Consider the following 14,917-nt stretch of genomic DNA (forward strand, 5'->3'; position numbering starts at 1 on the left):
ATTCACTCCCTACATATAGATCTCTCTCTAATAGGAGTCTTGGTGGATGGATAGTTTCTTCATCTCATTGTAATTTCAATCAGTTATTGGCAACTGCTAGATATTGGTGTCTCAGATATTACCTGGCTCTGCTCTTTTCAGGCTTTTAAACTTGTATTTCACCATCTTCATTGTTCCCACATCCAGTATGTTGTCCAGTTTGGTCCATTTTGACTCTGTGGTATCATCTCTCCCCACCATGCTTTTCTCTCCATTCTCCTGATGTTGCCAAGCTCAAGCCCCAGTGACATCTAAATTTTGCCACAGACTTAAAACTCACTTCCCTCCCACCCACCATCAAGAAAAATGTGATAGAGTAGAGACAGTGTATGCTTTGGAGTCAGAAAGACCTTGGTTTGAATTCCAACTTCACCACTTACTTTGCTGTGTAATCTTCAGCAATTGATCCTGATATTCTTCATCTTAAAATGACAGAATAATTTACTCAGAGAGTTATTCCTACATAAGAATACAACGTACTGTTGGGTACAATGTTGATACTTAGTGAAATGCCAGTTTCCATTTTCCTTTCTCTTCTCTGGAGGATTTAAGAGCAGGACAGTGGAAGCTGTTGCCTTGGTTACAGTTAATAAAGGAGTGCATTTTAAATAGTAGAAGATTTAAAGCAACAATGTAAATGACTAAAAGATCATTTACTTGTTATTACATCAGACACTTATGACTCTAAACAACATCAGTGATAGAATATTTCTCCTTTAAAAATCCTTTTTGGTATATATTCTAAAGAACTGATGCTGTTGCTATTGAATTTCAACATTTCAAGTTATGGTAGCTTCAAATTAGCACATTTGTATTACTTACCTTTTAATAAACATTGACTTGTATGTAGCCATTAATCAAGAGAACTTCCTGTTTTATACAGTCTGCCCATGACACATGCAAAGTAAGCTATATACCTTTGTTCCTTTAATACATTCATAGCCAGTAGTAAGAGTTAAAGGATGCTTCAGATATGGCTTGGATCTCCCAACCCTGTCATATTCCATGTTCTTGCATTTATTTATTTTTAAAAAACATATTTATTTTATTTTATTTATTTTTGGCTGCATTGGGTCTTCATCGCTGCACACGGGTTTCTCTAGTTGCGGTGAGCGGGGCTACTCTTTTTTGTAGTGCACGGGCTTCTCATTGCAGTGGCTTCTCTTGTTGCGGAGCAGGGGCTCTAGGTGCGTGGGCTTCAGTAGGTGTGGCTCAAGGGTTCTAGAACGCAGGCTCAGTAGTTGTGGCGCACAGGCTTAGTTGCTCAGAGGCATGTAGGATCTTCCCGGGCCAGGGTTCAAACCCATGTCCCCTGCATTAGCACGTGGATTCTTAACCACTGCGCCACCAGGAAAGCCCCATGTTCCTGCCTTTAAACAGTAGATCTAAAGTAAACAATGTTAGCCCAATGTCTGTAAAGATAAAAAAGTGGAATTTGAGTTAGTTCCATTGAGTCAGTCTATATGAGCGTTTGGAGATTTTAATCCGTGTTTAAATTTTCTAAAATTATTGTGAAATAAAATCTTTATGAATTGCCAAACTTAAGTTTATGTTTAAGCTGTAACTACCCATAGACTATTTTTTGTTTTTGTTTGTTTTTTGTTTTTTTGTTTTTTGTTTTTTGCGGTATGCAGGCCTCTCACTGTTGTGGCCTCTGCTCCGGACGTGCAGGCTCAGCGGCCATGGCTCACGGGCCCAGCCGCTCCGCGGTATGTGGGATCTTCCCGGACCAGGGCACGAACCCACGTCCCCTGTATCGGCAGGCGGACTCTCAACCACTGCGCCACCACGGAAGCCCTACCCATAGAATATTGATTGCTTCATATGAAAGAACATTTTCAGAATTAAAAGTAATAAAATATGTTCTTCAATCAACTCAGTGAAGAGAGATTGACAAATCTGGCTAAATTTGCTATTGACTAGGAATATGCAAGAATCTCAATTTTGATAAAGTTGCAAAAATTAAGGCTCTTAACAGACATTTTAATGTTAATATTCATTACTGTGGCAGACCAATACATATATATATATATGATATTCCTTTTTTCCAAAAATACATTTAAAGACATTAAGAAGGTTATCTGTCTGCATACGTATATGACTGATATAATATTTTGTTTTTTGGGTTTTTTTTTTTTTTTTTTTTTTTGCTGTACGCGGGCCTCTCATTGTTGTGGCCTCTCCCATTGTGGAACACAGGCTCCGGACGCGCAGGCTCCAGATGCGCAGGCTCAGCGGTCATGGCTCACGGGCCTAGCTGCTCTGCGGCATGTGGGATCTTCCCGGACCGGAGCACGAACCCATGTCCCCCGCATCGGCAGGTGGACTCTCAACCACTGCGCCACCAGGGAATCCGTGTATTTAATTTTTTAGTGGCATAATTATACCACAATGTTATAGAAAAAAAATCTTAATTGCAGCTTTTCTTTCCTGTATATTATCATTATTTACTTTATTTCATGGTTATTAATGAAAAAAATTTTGTGATAGAAAGGAAGTGATGGGGCTTCCCTGGTGGCACAGTGGTCCACCTGCCGATGTGGGGGACACGGGTTCGTGCCCCGGTCCGGGAGGATCCCACATGCCGCCGAGCGGCTAGGTCCATGAGCCATGGCCGCTGGGCCTGCGCGTCCAGAGCCTGTGCTCCGCAACGGGAGAGGCCACAACAGTGAGAGGTCCGCGTACCGCAAAAAAATGTGGCATTGATCCATCTTAACTCCAGTTCTCTCTTCAGTTATTTTATACATTAATGCAGTTATATTTCTTGAAGCACAGATCTGATCATGCCATTTACTTGTCAGATATTTTCTGGGACTTATTCTTTCATGTAGAATAAAATCATATTAAACTCCATTAGCGTGTGGCATTCACAGTTCACCACCTCCTTGAGAACATTATCCCCCCATCTTCTTTTCCTGTGTCCTCTGCTCCAGCTACTTGCAAGTCCTCACATAGGTCCTCTCAAGACCTCTCTCCCCAGCTGGGCCCTCCTCTCTCCGTATTTTCTAATTCCACACTGGACTAGGATTAGCTCTATACTATCCACTCATATAGCCTTTCCTAAATGTTCTCAGGGAAAAAAAATCATGCTCTTTTACTCTGAGTTCTCATAGTTCTTTGAGCTATGAGGATTCCTCTTCTGAATTTTTATATCTCTTACAGTATTTGTACATTTCTACTTTTATAGTAATTTGCATATATATATATATATGTGTGTGTATATATATATATTTTTTTTTTCTCTCTCTCTCTCTCTTAGAGTAAAAGCTCCCAGAAAGCAAACTTCCTATCTTATCTAATTCAGAGAACCATCATGGCTGCTTGGATAAACATGCTGCCTCTTCTGCTTCCTGTTTCCCCTTGCTGTACATGCTGAGACCTTCTAGTTTGGGGATCTTCACTTAGCCTGGGATCTGAGAAAGCTCTGAAGTTCAACATAAAATTGTGTGTTTACATGTATAATTGTTACACTAAATGAGCTGAAGTCAAAGGGATTTAATGAACCACCATTCTTTCAAACATTACCAGGGGGCTAGTTTTTCTTGCTCTTGTATAAAATTTTTGCAACTTTGTAGAGTTTTTGGCCCTTTCCAATCATAGCTACTACAATGTTATTGTAGAAATTGCAAAGTCCTGACAGTGCTAAATTTTACCTGAGCCCTTTGCTACTGAAAAACAGTGATGGCTAAGAAATTCCCACACTCCTTTGTGTTCTGGGAAACAGCATTTTGAAAATTACCACCTTTCCCCATCTTACTTAGAGAAGAAAAATGGATGCCCCCCCCCCTTGTTTACCTATGACAAGGCCAGACACAGAGCCTGCAAATTCGATTTCTTTACCTCGTAAATGACTGGCTGAACCACTTGTCCCCACTGATGTATAGGAACAAAACCCTTTATTAACCAAACTTGGTTAAGTTTCTCTTCTTCCTCTAGGTCCCTGAAGTTTGATCCATCCTCAGTTTGAGCCTCCTACAACCTCTCCTGAGAGTAGGCTGGCTTCAAATGAAACATCCTTTGACCTGTTCTCCAGTCACACTACCCTTTCATCCCACTTCCCAACGCCTGGTTCTTTCTAGCCTTGTTTAATCCTTCCCATAACAGAAAAACTCTTTGCCTAAACCTTGAGATGTTGGCAGAGCTCATGGTCAGAGTGTTCTCCCTATTGCAATAGTCCTTTCCTCACCTTGCAATAATCCTTTTGAATAAAGTCTTTCATTACAAAATCCAGATTTTTAAATATCTGACATTATAGTCCAGTGTAACAATCAAAACTGCAAACTCTTCTCTAATTTAGAACTTCCTTCTGCCCAGCTTGGTACTACTTTAGATCTGGACGGTCTGTTGGCTTCTTCTCTACTTACTTTGTCAGCAATTTACCTCTTACTAGCTAAGTAAGCTGTCCAGGGGAGACAGAATTTGTGGAAGGCACTCCAGCAGATATCATCAGGATTTGTTATTGATGACCTCTGGGCTTTTTTCTCTTGGTGTATATATATATATATATATATTTTTTTTTTTTTTTGCCGTATGCGGGCCTCTCACTGCTGTGGCCTCTCCTGTTGCGGAGCACAGGCTCCGGAGGCGCAGGCCCAGTGGCCATGGCTCACGGGCCCAACCGCTCTGCGGCATGTGGGATCCTCCCGGACTGGGGCATGAACCCGTGTCCCCTGCATCGGCAGGCGGACTCTCACCCACTGCGCCACCAGGGAAGCCCTCTCTTGGTATATTTTTGTGAGTTTCTTGGAAAATTCCACCACTGGGAATATTCAATGCCGTCTTCTCTCCTCCAGTCAGCCACCTCAGCCTCTGGGCCTCAGAAGTCCATCTGAGACTTGTGCTTTCCAACTTCCTTTCCCCAACACAACACTTTTGGGTGGAGTCCCTTTCAAAAGGACCCCAGGCCAGTTCCTTCTTGTGTTGCCATTTCTTGGGAGAAAAGTCACTTGCTCCAAGTGCACCCCATTTTCTCTCTCTGCCTCAGTCACTCAGTGTCTTTATATTTCTGTCATGAGATAGAGCCTATCTCCTATGTTTCCCAAGTACTCTGAATGGATCCCTTGCAGCCTTTCACTTGGCTCTGCCCATTCCTCTGCTCTCTCCTTCCCCACATGAAGCAATGAGGGAAATACCCCAGCCCCACCCAATTCTCTTCCTTTGTGATAACATCCTCTTCCTCCCTCAAAACTCTTATATGACCTCAAGCTACATGGTGAGCAAAACATTTCAAAACCAGTTTTTGCAAATCCTGCATAGGTGGTATAGGAACTTTGGAATATGGGAGTCTGTGACACTTACTTTTGGGCCTTGGCTAAAACTATGTAGAAAAACGTCCTCTTACACATATTACAGTGTATTTTTTTTTCTGGTCAAAGTGGTCATCAGCTTCTCAAAATAGTCTCCAACCCAAAGAATGGTAAGACTGATTGGTCATAGCAGATGGCCTGCCACACACTTCCACATCTTTCATGTTGTTTTCTCAGCCTCGCTGCTCTTATCCCTTTCTCAGTTTAAAAATTTCTTTTTATCATTCAAGACTTAGTAATGATACCCTCTCTTTTCTGAAGCCACTCCTTTCACTGTTCCCTCATGTGGAGCAGATTCCTGCCTTCCACGGGCTTTTCCATCAGCTTTACCCACATCTCTGCACAATACATCACTTTTAATTAATTTTTAAATTTAATAATTACTGACTGCCCTAGGTGTGCCAGGACCTATGTCAATCTATGAGGACACAGTAGGGAGTAAGGTCACTATGATCCCTGGCCTCATGGAGCATTATTTCTCCTGTCACATCAGGAGCTCATAGACAAGGGTTTTCTGTTCATTAATATTTCACCTTCAATATGTGCCTTATGGGAAATATTCAATATATATATATTAATTAATTAATGAACAGATACACAGACCCTTTAATGTGTTGACTTTGTTAAAACTCATCAGCTGAATGCAAACTATTATATAGAGAATGGGTAAACAACAAGGTCCTGCTGTATAGTACAGGGAACTATATTCAATATCCTATAATAAACCATAATAGAAAAGAATATGAAAAAGAATATATATGTGTATATATATATATCTGAATCACTTTGCAGTAGAGGAGAAATTAACACTACATTGTAAATCAACTATACTTCAGTAAAAAAAAAAAAAAAAATCAGCTGAAAAGATAACTCTCAGAAGAAAGAGAATAGGCTCATGAGGCCTGAAAGAAACTTGTGAAAGTGAGCTTGTGAAGCTTGTGAAAGTATATTGAAGACTCAGAATCTGCTGGCCTAGTAGCCTGGTGTGATTGCTTGCCTCTGGGGCTGTTCCAGAGAGGTACAGTAGGAGGAAGGCCTGCTCATACATTTTTGTCACATTCTTTTTTTTTTTTTAAAGCATTGACTAATTTAATCCTCACATCCACGGTGGCATTGGTACTTTTGTTTTTAATTAATTAATTTATTTTTGCTGTGTTGGGTCTTCGTTTCTGTGCGAGGGCTTTCTCTAGTTGTGGCAAGTGGGGGCCACTCTTCATCACGGTGCGCGGGCCTCTCACTATCGCGGCCTCTCTTGTTGCGGAGCACAGGCTCCAGATGCGCAGGCTCAGTAGTTGTGGCTCACGGGCCTAGTTGCTCCGCGGCATGTGGGATCCTCCCAGACCAGGGCTCGAACTCGTGTCCCCTGCATTAGCAGGCAGATTCTCAACTACTGTGCCACCAGGGAAGCCCCTGTCACATTCTTCAGCATCTAAAACTATAGGGCACTGTTGATAAATTGTTTTGGTACTGCATTTACTCAATAAATACTTAGTATCTACAACATGGGAAAATGTGTACTTGGCAACAGTGAAGATCAAAGGATAATAAACAAATTGTCTGTCCTAGAGGAGTTTACAACTTGATGAGGAAAAGAGAGGCAAAAAGCTAACTGTATGGTGCAAAGCAAAATATATGTCCTTGGGAAAGCGTAAACAATGGTATGGGAGCCTCCAGAGGTGGAAAGTAATCACTTGGCTTATGGTTCTGGAGAAAAGAAAATCTTGATAAATATGATGCCATTGTAGCCAGAACTTGAAAACTATAAGTTGCGAAAAAGCAGAGCTCTTCAGGCAGAGAAGATCAGGAACAAAAGCAGGAAGGATGGGAAAGTACAAGTTATGTTATTGATCTGTGAATATTTATATGCGTACATTTCTCAACACTAAGCATTTTCCATGTAGAGTATGTCATTTGTTCTTAAGCACTTACTTTAATCCTTAAAGAATAAAGTGATATCTTTAGAATTTGTGATGCCCCTGATGACCCCGTAGACATTATAGAAAGTGTGCAAAGATTTTGGGACCTCAGGGGCTTGTCCCTTTCTTTGGTGTCTGCTTTTAGTGAGAAGCAAAACATGTGGATACATTTCTTATTTGAAACCAACAAACTATTTGCAGTAGTTTTCCTGTTATAGCTAAAAGTCTTAACATGTTTTAAAGTCGCTGTTAACTTTACATATAGATGCACTAAAAAACCAATATGTTCTTGGGATCACATTTAAACTCAGCAACCACCGGCTGTCTGCCCCGCCTGGGAAGGGTCACAACTTTATTGATCACGTATTTGGCTCAGAATCAAAATAGTTTTCCTTTTAGCTTAGCCTTTTCCTCCCACATTTATCTGCATTCTCATATTGATTTTTCATGTTTTTGTCAACCACCTCTCCCTAGGTGTTTTTTTTTTTTTTTTCTGGGCATACTTCCACTTAGTAGGCTGTCTGATTAAAGCCAGGAAAATGCTTGCTTGCCTGGTTTATTTCTCTCAGTCTTTAAATCTGCATGGATTGCTGCTCAACTGATAAGGCTGATTCCAATTACTCATTAACCCCACTATGGTGTAGCAGTCATTGGGCCAACTAATTTACACTGTTTATTTTACTAATCCTCATCATAATCCTTAAAACAGATAATCCTAGTCCACAGTTGAGGAAACTGAGGCTCAAAGAGATTAAGTAAATCCCTTAGCAAGGGTCATGCCTGCCTTTGAAACCTCTTCTTTCATTGCACGGTCTTTGAGCTTCCACTTGTGCAGTTAAATTAGGGTATTTTAAAACAATTTGCCATAAATTTAAAAAATTGGTGAATACTTATGAGGACAATATATTTAAATAACTTCGTATATAATAAATATTCATTTTGTTTAGACTACTGCCATAAATGTTAATCCTATAGATCATCTCTCCTTTTCATACGTTCCATCTACCACTATGCTCAAATAACAGCACTGGTGAAATACAGCTCAGAAATTGCTTAGACTTATAGGCTGAACATAGAGACTCTTCTAGCCCCTCTCCCTCCTCTATAGATCAGGAAACTGAGGACTGGGAAGGCTGAATTCTTGTCTGAGATTACATAGATGGTGGCAAAGCATGACTAGAAGATGATTTCTGACCTCTGCTACAGGACTTTTTGTGACTGAAGCATATGGAAATTCATTTGAATAATCTTGTCTTCCAATTCATGAACACAGGATGTCTTTTCATTTATTTGTGTGTTCTTTAATTTCCTTCACCAATGTATTGTAGTTCTCAGTGCACAAGTCTTTTACCTCCTTGGTTAAGTTTATGTCTAAGTGTTTTATTCTTTTTGATGCTATTGTAGAGGGAATTGTTTTCTTATTTCTTTTTTTCGTATAGTACATTGTTGGTGTATAGAAATGCAACTGATTTTTGCGTGTGGATTTTTTGTCCTGCAACTTTACTTAATTCATTTATTAGTTCTAACAGTGGTTTTGTCTTTTTGTTTTGTAGAGTCTTTAGGGTTTGGTATATATAAGATCAAATCTTCTGCGAACAGATAATTTTAATTCTTCCTTTCTGATTTGGATGTATTTTATTTCTTTTTCTTGCCTAATTGTAAGTGGCAAGAGTGGACATCCTTGTCCCTGATCTCAGAGAAAAAGCTTTCAACTTTTCACTGTTGAATATAATGTTAGCTGTGGGCCCATCATCTATGGGCTTTATTGTGTTAAGGTACATTACTTCCTATACCTAATTTGTTGAATGTTTTTATCATGAATGGATGTTAAATTTTGTCAGATGCTTTTTCTGTATCTATTGAGATGATCATGTGATTTTAATCCTTCATTTTGTTGATGTGGTATATCACAGTTTTTAGTTTGTGTATATTAAACAATCCTTGTATCCCAGGGATAAATCTCACTTGGTCATAGTGTATGATCCTTTTAATGTGCTGTTGACTTCTCTATGCTAGTATCTTGCTGAGACTCTTTGTATCTACGTTCATCATGGATATTGGCTTATTGTTTTCTTTTCCTGTACTGTATTTGTTTGGCTTTGGTATCAGGGTAATACTGGTGTCATAAAATGAGTTTGGAAGTGTGTACACTGTTGGTAGAAATGTAAAATAGTGCAACCACTATGGAAAAGAGTATGGAGGTACTCCTAAAAATACAACTACCATATGATCCAGAAATCTCAGTCCTGGGTGTCTATCCAAAATAATTGAAATCAAGACACATGGATGGACCTGGAAGATATTACGCTAAGTGATAAGTAAGTGAGAGAAGGACAAATTTTGCATGATTCCACTTGTATGAGGTATTTAAAATAGTCAAACTTATAAAAGCAGAAAAAAGAGTGGTGTTTGCCAGGAGATGGTGGGGAGGAGGAAATGAGGAGTTGTTCAATGGATATAAAGTTATGGTTATACAAGATGAATAGGTTCCAAAGAACTGCTGTACAACATTGTGCCTGCCTATTGTTAGCAATATGATGTTTTACACTTAATATTTTAAGACAGTAGATCTCATACTAAAAAAAAAAAAAGAAAAATATTTTTATGTAGACAAAACTCAATTCAGTTGTGAATTATTCCAGAATTAGCTATAAAATACATATAAACATAAAGTACTTGGTTTTCTCCTCCATTCTTTTGTCTTATTTACATGTTGTATCTCCTCTGCTTGGTCTGTCTAGATCATCTCTTTCATTTGTTCTTTTGTATGGAATTCTCAGTCTATTCCCACATTTTCTCCTTGGTATTCAAAACTATCCAATTGTTTCTTTATATATCAATCTCAATTTATTTCTAACTTATTTGTTTTTGATAACTTCCATAAAATGTATTTAAGTTGCTCTCTATTCACCCTTTGATGTGGTTTACCAATGTGATATTATATCATTAGTGACCCTTTTGGAATTATCCTTAACATTGGATTTTTCACCCATCCTTTTGAGTCTTTCTGTGTTACTTCCTATGTATTTAATATTAGCTGTCATTTTGTCATTTTTATGTAATCTATCACCATCTAGCTTCCATTTCCATAGAGTAAACACCATTAGTATATTTCATCTTTACTAAATATTAACAATATAGGTACTGTGACTAAAAAGTGAGCTGTGGCTTCTAGTTCTGTAAAAAATGTCATGGGTATTTTGATAGGGATTGCATTAAATCTGTAGATTGCTTTGGATAATATGGTCATTTTAACAAGATTAATTCTTCCAATACAAGAATACAGAATATCTTTCCATTTCTTTGTATCACTTTCAGATTCCTTCATTAACGTTTTATAGTTTTCAGAGTATACGTGTCTCACCTCCTTGGTTAAGTTTATTACCAGATATTTTATTGTTTTATTGTTTTATTGCTTTATCTTGCAGATAGTTCGTTATTAGGATAGAGCAAGAGATGTCTATATATTAATCTTGTATCCTGCAACTTTACTGAATTCATGTATTAGTTCTAATAGTTTTTCTGGTGGAGATTTTAGGGTTTTCTGTATATAGTATCATGTCATCTGCAAATAGTGACAGTTTTACTTCTTCCCTTCCAATTTGGATGCCGTTTATTTCTTTTACTTGTCTGATTGCTGTGGCTAGGAACTCCAATACTATGTTAAATAGAAGTGGCAAGAGTTGACATCCTTGTTTTGTTCCTGAAGTTAGAAGAAAGACTTTCATCGAGTATGATGTTAGCAGTAGGTTTGTCATAAATGGCCTTTATTATGTTGAGATATGTTCCCTCTATACCAACTTTGATGAGACTTTTTATCATGAGTGGATGTTGAATTTTGTCAGTGCTTTCTCTGCATCTACTGAGATGATCATGTGATCTTTATCTTTCCTTTTGTCAATGTGGTGTAGCACGTTGACTGATTTGTGAATATTGAACCATCCTTGTGACCCTGAATTAAATCCCACTTGAACCTGGTGTATGATCCTTTTTATATATTGTTGGAGGTTCCTCAAAAAAGTAAAAATAGAAATACTGTATGATCCAGCAATTCCACTCCTGGGTATATATCCAAAGAAGACAAAAGCACTAATTCAAAAAGATACATGCACCTCTATGTAAATAGCAATATTATTTACAATAGCTAAGATATGGAAGCAACTTAAGTGTCCATTAACAGATGAATGGATAAAGAAGAATGAATGGTGTATATATATATACAATGGAATATTACTCAGTCACAAAAAAGAATGAAATTTTACCATTTACAACAACATGGATATACCTGAAGTACATTATGCTTAGTGAAATAAGTCAGACAAAGACAAATACTGTATGTTATCACTTATATGTGGAATCTAAAAAATAAAACAAATGAATAAATATAACAAAACAGAAACAGACTCACAGGTATAGATAACAAACTAGTGCTTACCAAGTGGGGAGAGGGAAGGAGAGAGGGGCAAGATAAGAGTATGGGATTAAGAGATACAAACTACTATGTATAAAATAGATAAGCAACAAGGTTATATTGTACAGCACAGGGAAATATAACCATTATTTTATAACTTTAAATGAAGCATAATCTATAAAAATATCAAGTCACTGTGTTGTACACCTGAAGCCAGTATAATATTGTAAATCAATTATACTTCAATAAAAAAACTAATTTCTTATTCATACCATGTTACATATTTATCTGATATAGCAATTATCTCTTTCATTATTTTATCTTCAAATACAGAGGATTGTAGCAAATTTAGAAGTTTGTGACTCTGCCTCTATAACTCTTACTATATATTCCAATAGATTAAGGCAACTTTCAAATAGATTGTCAACTTTATTATCATTTTTTTAACCTAAAAGAAGTTGCATCAGAATTTTTACAATAAATTCACAACTGGCATAGGTGATAATTATTCAGATCTGTTTTCTTACTTGGCAAGAGTATATTGAGATATCATTAATTTTTTTGTGTCATTTCTCAGAGGCTTTTCCAATTTCAAGCACATCTGTTGTAACAAAAGGAAAAAGATTTACAATAAACTAAATTCCTAGAATTGCAAATGAAATCACCAAAATACAAGAAGTGAATTTTGGATCCATGCAGAACCCTATCTTTTCTGTTCCATGATTCTTTCAGAATATCTCTTTGCTTAGTGCTTTGGGTAACCCTCTTGGGTAGGGTTTTTGTTTTTGTTTTTTTCCTATCAACATCAGACTTAAAACACAAATGGCACTGAGTAGGCAGTTAATAAAATATATCACATTTATTGGTAAAATGACTTTGAATGAAACGTTTTCATCTAAAAATATGTGTAAGGACTGACTTAGGGAAGGTCATTGCAGGCTATTAAACACATAGGAATTCTAGGAGGTGTAATACATGAACAGTTATTTAGAAGACTAAAAGTCAGTTTTAATTGGGAATATGGTAATCATTATATTTATTATTTGATATGAATTATGTTAAAATTGTGCCTGAAAATTTTTGTTAAGCTTCCAAACTGGCACCGTTCAGATTAATCATTGTGGGAAGGAGAGGGTACAAAGACCAAAGCTCAGCCTCTGAAATGTTCTCTGAGCTGAACTTGTGATGACTTTCAACTTTCATCTCCAGGGTCTGTCTTGCAACCTTCTAGCAGTGAGTGCTGAATTATTGAGAGAAATTTAACATTCATGTTTCTGAAGATGAACACAGGCTTATATTTTCAAACTCATATTTCAGATACAAAAAGGTCAGAACTCAGTTGATGCTTAGGACAGATGTAGGATTTTTCTTGAGTTGTTGGCATGTTTTCTTTTCTTTTTTTTGTCCAGGTGGTTTTCAATTACAAGCCCAAGGAAGAGGTAGCATTCAAGTGGTGTGATCTCAGGGATAACTAGGAAACCTTCTCCCCTTCCAGCTTACCCAAATTTCCCGCATCTGCTCTCTCTAGTACTTGAAATTCCCTTAATAAAGAACCTAGATTTAAATTCCACACTTGAAGATAAGAGAAGTGGGATTAAAACACAAATACTCCCTTTGAAAGAGAACACATTGACTTAAAGTCACACTAAAATATCTGGTTATATCAGATCCTTGACTCAAAGCAGGTTTTGTTGTCCAGGTAAGGGAAGAAGTGAACTTCATAGAAGGAAATATGTGTTAGCAGAGTTTTGTAATGAACACTGTTTCCACTTTTTCACGTTCCTTAGGCAAATTCATTTCAGCTACATTCAAGCATAGTTCCCTTTCTTTCATTTGGTAAATAGAGTATTCCTCTTTTTTTTTCCCCCCAGAACAGTCTGCTCTGAAATATTGGATGCTCTAAGTGCATCTCAGTCGCCTAGTTTGGAAAAAATTACAGAATAGAATACTGAGAATGTGTGTTTGGCATTGTTGAGCCTATGCTTGACAATCTGTAAAGTGTTATGGAGAAACTTATAGATGTCTGAAGACGAGATCCATTTTTTTTTTTGAAATTCACAAGAAAGTAAGTTCTTCAAACTTCTTACTGGTCTTGAGAAACATTCCAGAACAAATTATTAAAAGGTTGGCTGTATGAGCTAAAAAACATAAATGGTAATCACTGGGTTTATGAGAAAAAAGCATGACCAGTTTTGGGTTTATTTTTTTTTTTAAGACTGTGGGTCAGGGGCCCGGTATAGTCATAGTGCTCCCTAATCTTAGTAAAGCGTTTGATAGATTCTCAAGGAACTAGATGGAGAAATTTGAGCTGGAAAATAGTACAGTTAGGTGGATTTGTAAATTGTTGGGGAACCATGTGCAAAGATCACTGATTAAAATTAATTTATGTTACCCTTGGCCCTGTTCTGTTCAATATTTTTAAATATGATCTTGATTAAAGTTGTAGATGATGTGAAACAGCAGAGTGATCTAGTATATCACATGATAGAATCAATGTTTAAAATTGATTGGCTGGCATTATATACTGTCAAGCTTATAGTGAGTAGGAGTAATTTAGTACCCCAATCTCACTGTACAAATTTAAGATGAATTACATGTGGGTTAAAAGCAACGTATGTGAGAAAGATTTATGGGTAAAATATTATATGCAGAACAAGTATGATGACAGACCTGTTTTCCTCTACACAGGTCAAACCATATAATACAGTTCAAGACTTGATGTCACATTTTAATTGGAACACAGATAAACTATAGTGTGTCCAAGGAGCAAGACTAAAGCAGTGAAAAATCTTGCTATTTATATTATGAATATTTTCTGTATATAAAACTTAGCTGTTGGGGCTTCCCTGGTGGCGCAGTGGTTGAAAGTCCTGCCTGCCGATGCAGGGGACACGGGTTCGTGACCCGGTCCGGGAAGATCCCACATGTCGTGGAGCGGCTGGGTCCGTGAGCCATGGCCGCTGGGCCTGCGCGTCCGGAGCCTGTGCTCCGCAACGGGGGAGGCCACAGCAGTGAGAGGCCTGCGTACCGCAAAAAAAACCCCACAAAACTTAGGTGTTGCTATTTTCTTAATTCTCTGTCATGTGGGAACTGTCATTTGTTGAAGAACCATGAAAATATTCTTGAATTTTTGTCAGTGCTGGGGACAGTGATCGTTTCTAGTATCATTCTTTCCATTATGGACCATGGGAAGTCGTGGAATACAGCTCTGATGAATTAGAGAAAACATTCTTTGCTTTCCTAAA

This window comes from Globicephala melas, chromosome 3, assembly GCF_963455315.2.
Source record: "Globicephala melas chromosome 3, mGloMel1.2, whole genome shotgun sequence".
Lineage (NCBI taxonomy): Eukaryota > Metazoa > Chordata > Mammalia > Artiodactyla > Delphinidae > Globicephala > Globicephala melas.